Here is a 6,111-nt window from a genome sequence, read left to right on the forward strand (position 1 = left end):
GCTGCAGTACAGACAGAGTGCAAGCCATAATTGTCATTTTTCCATTTTTATTTTTTGTCACTACCTTAATACTGAAACCAGTCATTATTTCCTTCAGGTTTTTAAAAAACTTTTTTCCCCAAAAGAACCTCTCTCTTATGGAAGTGATTATGAGAAACAGACAGCAAAAATCTTTTGGGGAGTGGTTCTGATCTTTTCTTAAATGCACATATATATTTAAATATTGACAATGTGCAAAATATGTATTCACCCATTAGCTCGGTTGCTTCTATAAGGGCCCAGTCCTGCTCCCACTGAAGTCTGATCCAAGTTTTGCTATTGGATTTTTACTTCTGTGCAAACTTGATAGGCCCTTACATGAAACTACAGTGCGTCATGCATTTAGAAAGGTAAGAAAAGGCCTAAACAAATGCAGTTCTGTTCAAAGGAAACCAACTACCTGTTCAAATCTAGCTGCAGTTTTCTCCAACCCTTTCTCAGCTGTATAAAACATTTCAGCTCAGTCCCTTGAAGTTGCAATTAAACTGTAGTAATTTAAGATTATCATAAGAGCAAAGGGCAGCAAAAGCTCTTCATGAGACCTCTCACCACTTAATGCTAAGTCTTGGGGTTAAATGAGCTTCTTTAGTATAAGTACCTTAACCCAACTGAATCGTAAACAAAATTTATACTATTTTCTGACAGCATATGATCTATTTACATTCTATTAAAGCATCTCTGAGAAAAATGTAGAAAGACAAAAGCACCATCACAAAATATAAATAACTGGACAGACTTGCTGAAATAACCATATTATAAATATACATTCTACATGAGTGCACATGTTCTATAATTTTACATACAACACACATCAGAAAAATATTTCATGAAGCAATTACATTGTCATCCAATTCAAACAATCAATATAAATGGCCACAAGCTATAAGAATATTAAATACTTAACTGTATTCCATGAAAAAGCTTGCTGTTTATGACCAAACTTTCCCTTAATTTTTACAATAGCATGAAACAAAATGGATTTGAGAGGCTTACATGCTTACAGTATTCTCATAATAATGATGTTAGTGCAAATTTAAACTTGGTTGAACAACGATCTTCCCTAATAAAACAACATTATGCCACATTTGAAACACTACAGTGTTGAATGTACAATTCTTCACCTAACTCTTTTTCCTTCTCTTACCAGTATAAAAACCAGCTGGGTTACTATTACTATTCCTGGTGGAAATGATTTAAGGAGAAAATGTTTATAGCTGTTAAAAAACATTACATATTACCCAAAATGGCTTAATAGCATACATGTGTATGTTTAACATGCATACTTTAATTAGACAATAAAAAGTATATGCTATAAAAAACTACTGGCTTTGCAATAAGTTGTGCAGCATGGTGATGAAACCTTGGCTTATAAAAAAAAGTATAAAAGCACTTATTGTGTGTCTGTACTGCTAATTAAAGAAATACTTAAGTGACAGAGGTTTTTTTTTACCATGCAATACATGTTTACTTGTTGTTTCCTGTGTACATTAACATAGCAGCTTTTTACTTAAGAATTTGAAAATCTCTATTTCCATTGTTTTAGGATATTTTATAGCAAGAAACTAGGTGGTGAATAAGATTTGCAGCGTTTACACTGAAGTGTTAGAAGAGGAGTACAGAATCCTACAAAAGGTTTAAAGGAATATAAATAATCTAATTTGATTAGTTGATACTTCTGTTTTAACTTTGAGAAAATCATAATACTCTATGCTAACATTTGGTACTACTATTTTCTTTAAACAAAAGTATAGTAATTAAGTTTATATAAAGTAGACTCAAAGGGACATAACAAAAACATTTTTGTAAAAATCAGGACATGGCCAAAACATGAAACCTCATTGTTTGATGCTATATTTAGAAAATTACCTTTTTGTTTTCTAAATTCCAAGAACCAAGTGAAACCAAAAATAAGGCAAAAAATAACGAAATTGTTCTAGTCCACATCAGAACAACACCTTTGCACACGCACGCTTCACTTCCTGACAATTCAGAGATTCTAAAACTTCAGAGGTGAACTTAATAAACTTTAATTATTTTGCTAACATGATATTAGTGAACTTCTCTATAATTCTAGGAGCATAAATAAAATCAAACTGTAAATCAACGTAAAACTGAATACATCAGTCCCAAAGACTGATTAATTAACTCAATCTGCAAGTCAGAATTTGAAGAGGTAGAAAAACACTGAATTGAAATACTATAGATGTTTTTCTCAAAGTTATCTTTTGATTTCACAACAAAGATCAGCATTTGTAATGGTCCATTTCTGGATAAGTGAACATATAACCTTGCTGCCTGATCAAATAGTCCAGAGCTTTCAGTGAGGCAGCTCCTGACAACAGCCCAGCAGCAGATTTGTTTGATCTCTACTGCCTTCCTTAATCTGGGTTGTCAAGGTTCACTTGTTGGAGGCTGTTTACTTTACTTTTTTCAAAAAAGCAATTTTTTTTCTCTCTCTCTCTCATACAATGACTAATCCAAAGACTAAGGGGAAAGAATGCTGCCAATGCAAGATGTTAAAGCTACAATACCTTTTTGGAATGAGATTTTAGCTGACACCTTTTGAATGGTGACTAGTGGAGATTCGTCTCCCACCCATCACCCCCATTTCATTCTCTATAATTGTGCAATAGTTCAAATAAAATTTGGGGCAGGGAGGGGGATTTAGAACAGAGAACTTGAAACCAAAAGTCCAAGTTTCCCCTCCTTCCCTTGATCCCCTCAATCTGGTTTCAAAGATGCATAATACACTTCTTCCTTGAAATCCACTTTGTTCTTGTAGAACTCAAAATATTTGAAAACCTCTCATGCTTAACATTGAAGAAAAACACAGGATTTGCCTTCTCAATCAGATAAATTGTAAAATACTATTAAGTACTTCAAACATCAACTTCTGTCCCCCAACAAAATTAAACCAAAGACAACTACTACCTTAAGGAGTACCAGAAGTACATTTCTTGAAAGACATACTTACAAGTAACTAGCTGCCTAGTTAAGAGAATGTAATTAGCTACACTGATGTTTTATAAGTCAGATAACCAAAGCAAATGCATAAGAACAGAGAAAGCTAAATTTAAAGCAAGTGTGATTTACATATTTTTTAAAAAATATGTATAATTATTCAATACTCAAGGATTCAGAATCATCTACTGTACAGACACACTGTGCAAATACTGTACACATTACTCATTCACAGAACAGTTACTAAAAGTGAAACCCTAAACTTCTGATAGGATAGGACAGATCAAGCCAGAACTCTCTATAGAAGTAGAATTCAGAAGCTCTTGTAGCCATTAAATGAAATGCTTGGTAGGAGTATGATGTCTGAAGAGTTGACACTGACAGTCATATTGTTTTTAATAAGTGCCATTTTAGGAGTTTTTTGGTTCACTAAAAGCAAAATTTTAAGACCAATGCCTAGAATGAAGGCAGGCTAAAATCAATACACTTTGTAATCAGCCCAGCAATGGCATTTAAACACAATGAGTTGGAAATAATTAATAGTTATAAAGTGGGATGGGGGAGGGAAAGGAGGCATGTCACTGTATTTTATAGCAACACATACTGTTAGCTCAACTCTGATCCCATGTTTTCTTGTAAAAAAAGACAACTCCATGTTTAATACAACCTGCAGCATGTACTTTCCCCCCTTCGGTTTCACTGACCTGAAATAAACTTTTCAGCCTGTAGCTTTTGTAAGCTGATCTGTACCTTTTAGGATAGATGTTCCCCTGGTTTCTCTTTATTTGGGAGTTTGCTTTTGGAGTGGGGAAGTGTGTGTGGCGGGGTGGGGGTGTCCTTTATATCCTTATATGTAAAAGCCTCCGCCGATTTTCCTATACTTACCGGGAGATAGCAGTGAGAAAGGCTCTGAGCGAATGATCGCCAGTACACAGCTCCTCAGCAAAGGGTGGTGCTGCTCCGGCAGGCAAAACTTTGGGCTCTACGGTCGAGAAGAAACCAGGGGTTCTTTCAACAAGTCTCCAGAAGGCAGGTTTGGTAAGGGGGAGGGGAAGGGGGAAGAGATGTGCTGTGTTTGGGGGGTGGGGGGGGTGGCAGAAACGAGGAGCCTTGACACACTTGCAAGAAACGGGATCAGGAACTAGATCTAAGGACTTCGTGGTAGTAACAGGATCTAAAAATCTCCCTTCATCACCATTCAACGGGGATCTGCGCTTGCAAGAGTTGCGCCACGGGGCAAGTGGCAGGGTTGGGTCTAGAGCTGCAAATGTTTATTCAAACACTTCATCTCCGAAAAAAGGGGGGGGCTGGGCAGGCTGGCGACGATGCTGTGTGTGTGTTACACTGGCGGGGGGACACGGCAATTCCGGCGCAGAGTCCTCTGGGCTGAGCGCTCGGGAAGCGACAACAGGTGGTCCTGGATGCGGAGGGCGAGAGGCCGGACTTGCTCTCTCATTAGCCTGGGGGGGGAGAGTAGCAGGGGAGATCACGGTCCCCGCTGCGCTGGGGGAAGAGGACAGCCCCTGGCCGCCAGCTTCTCCGCACCCTGCCTGCAACTGCGCCGCCCGGGCGCCCCTCCAGCCAGAGCCCCCCCAGCTCCCCCACCGCGGGGCAGGGATCGGGGAAGAGCCGAGCCCAATCCCGGGGACGCTCAGCGGCGCGGCCAGCCCCCCGGCGTGCGCGCGGGCTGGGGGGTGTTGGGGAGAACCGAGCCGGGACCTCCTTCGTGCCCCCCCCCACGTCTGGTTGGGTCCCCAGGGGAGCCCGCGCGCTCCCCCCCAGGGCGCCACTCCGCGGGAGCGCACCGCCGGCGCGAGCGGCAGGCGAGCCCAGCCCAGCCCAGCCCCTGCGTGCGCGGAGGGGCGTGTGCGCCCAGGGCCCGTGCGCTGAAGTAGTTCACGGGGCGGGGGGGAAGATGATGGATAAAAAGTTTCCAAAGTCAGAGCAGAAAGGGGTGGGGGTGGGGGGAAGTTGGTCTCCCTCCACCCCCCCCGCTCCCTCCAGCGCCAGGGGAGCGGCGTGTCCGCCCCGCGCACCAGCTCCCTTCTCTGCCCCCGTCCCCTGCCCGCCGCGCTCCCCCCAGCGGAGCCCTCTCCAACTTGCACCGGCGCTGCGCCTGGGGGGCGGGGGGGGAGGTTGGCTGGTGGGGCTGCTCCAGCGGCAAGCCCCAGAGGTGAAGGAGCCGCCGCCTCTCGCACTGCATCGGCTCTGATTTATGCAAACAGACCGGCGGCCAGCGCGCATCCCCCGCCAGCAGGCAGGGGGAGGGGGGCACGTGGAGGGGGAGGGAGAGAGGGCGGGATGGTGGAAGGAGTTAGGGGGCTGGGGGGGGGAGGCACGGAGAAAAGTGAAACAAAACAAGAAGGCGCCTGAAAAGTGGAGGGGGAAAGCCGAAAAGCCAAACTCACCCGCTGGAGACGGCCTGTCGGCGCCCACTACGGGCTCCCCCCCAGCGCGGGTGAGTCTGCCTGCCTGCCCGTCCCTCCCTGCACTCCAGCCGGGCAAGCCCCATGCGCCGAGCCCGGGCAGCAGGCACAGCGTGCAACAGCCGCACAATCAATAACAATAGAGCCCTCCGCTCGGGACTAGCTTCCCGGGGAGCCCAGCGCCTGGCAGGGCCGGCCCGGCCCGCGGCTCCCAGCCCCCCGCCCCCCCCCACGCCGCTCCCGGGCTGGGCTCCAGGCGCCTTGCGCGGCCACTCCGGAGTTTGGCGACAGGGAGGAAGAAGGAGGCAAAGCGCGGCTGGGGGGGGGGCGGGAGAAAGAACACCCCCGCGGAGGGAGATGTTGTTATTTTTTGCTGTTATGAGTCTCTGACGTCACATCCACCTGCTGGGTAAACAACAAGGCTCGGTGCAAAGGGAAAAAAAACACAGACACACACACACACACACACACGCGCGCACGCGGGGAGCGCTCGCAGTTGCAAAAGAGGGAGAGGAGCCGGGGGGCGCGGCGCGGCGCGGCCAGGAGAGAGCGGGGAGAACCGGGGCGCAGGGCAGGGCAGAGCCGCTCGGCTAAAGGGGGGAGACGGGGAAACAAGCGAGCTGGGGCCAAGGGGGCACGCCGGGGCTAGCGAGCGGGGCGAGACAGCTGTTGGCTGGGGCTCGTT

General features: G+C 46.1%; 1 protein-coding gene across 13 annotated transcripts in view; it reads right to left on the minus strand.

The window, feature by feature from the left end:
• Nucleotides 1-5,818, minus strand: part of FOXP1 (forkhead box P1) — a 493,539-nt gene extending 487,721 nt beyond the window's left edge. For 4 of the 13 annotated variants that reach the window (XM_073351098.1, XM_073351095.1, XM_073351105.1 and 1 more), the window contains exons 1-2: nucleotides 5,409-5,813; nucleotides 3,886-3,982 (exon numbers count right to left, since the gene is read on the minus strand). The gene's annotated coding sequence lies outside the window, so the exon portion shown is untranslated. Of the gene's footprint in view, nucleotides 1-3,885; nucleotides 3,983-5,408 lie in introns of all 13 variants that reach the window. The other 9 variants (XM_073351096.1, XM_073351093.1, XM_073351114.1 and 6 more) reach the window with 7 other exon arrangements.
• Nucleotides 5,819-6,111: the final 293 nt, after the last annotated feature.

Source organism: Lepidochelys kempii, chromosome 7, assembly GCF_965140265.1.
Source record: "Lepidochelys kempii isolate rLepKem1 chromosome 7, rLepKem1.hap2, whole genome shotgun sequence".
In the NCBI taxonomy this organism is placed as follows: Eukaryota; Metazoa; Chordata; order Testudines; family Cheloniidae; genus Lepidochelys; species Lepidochelys kempii.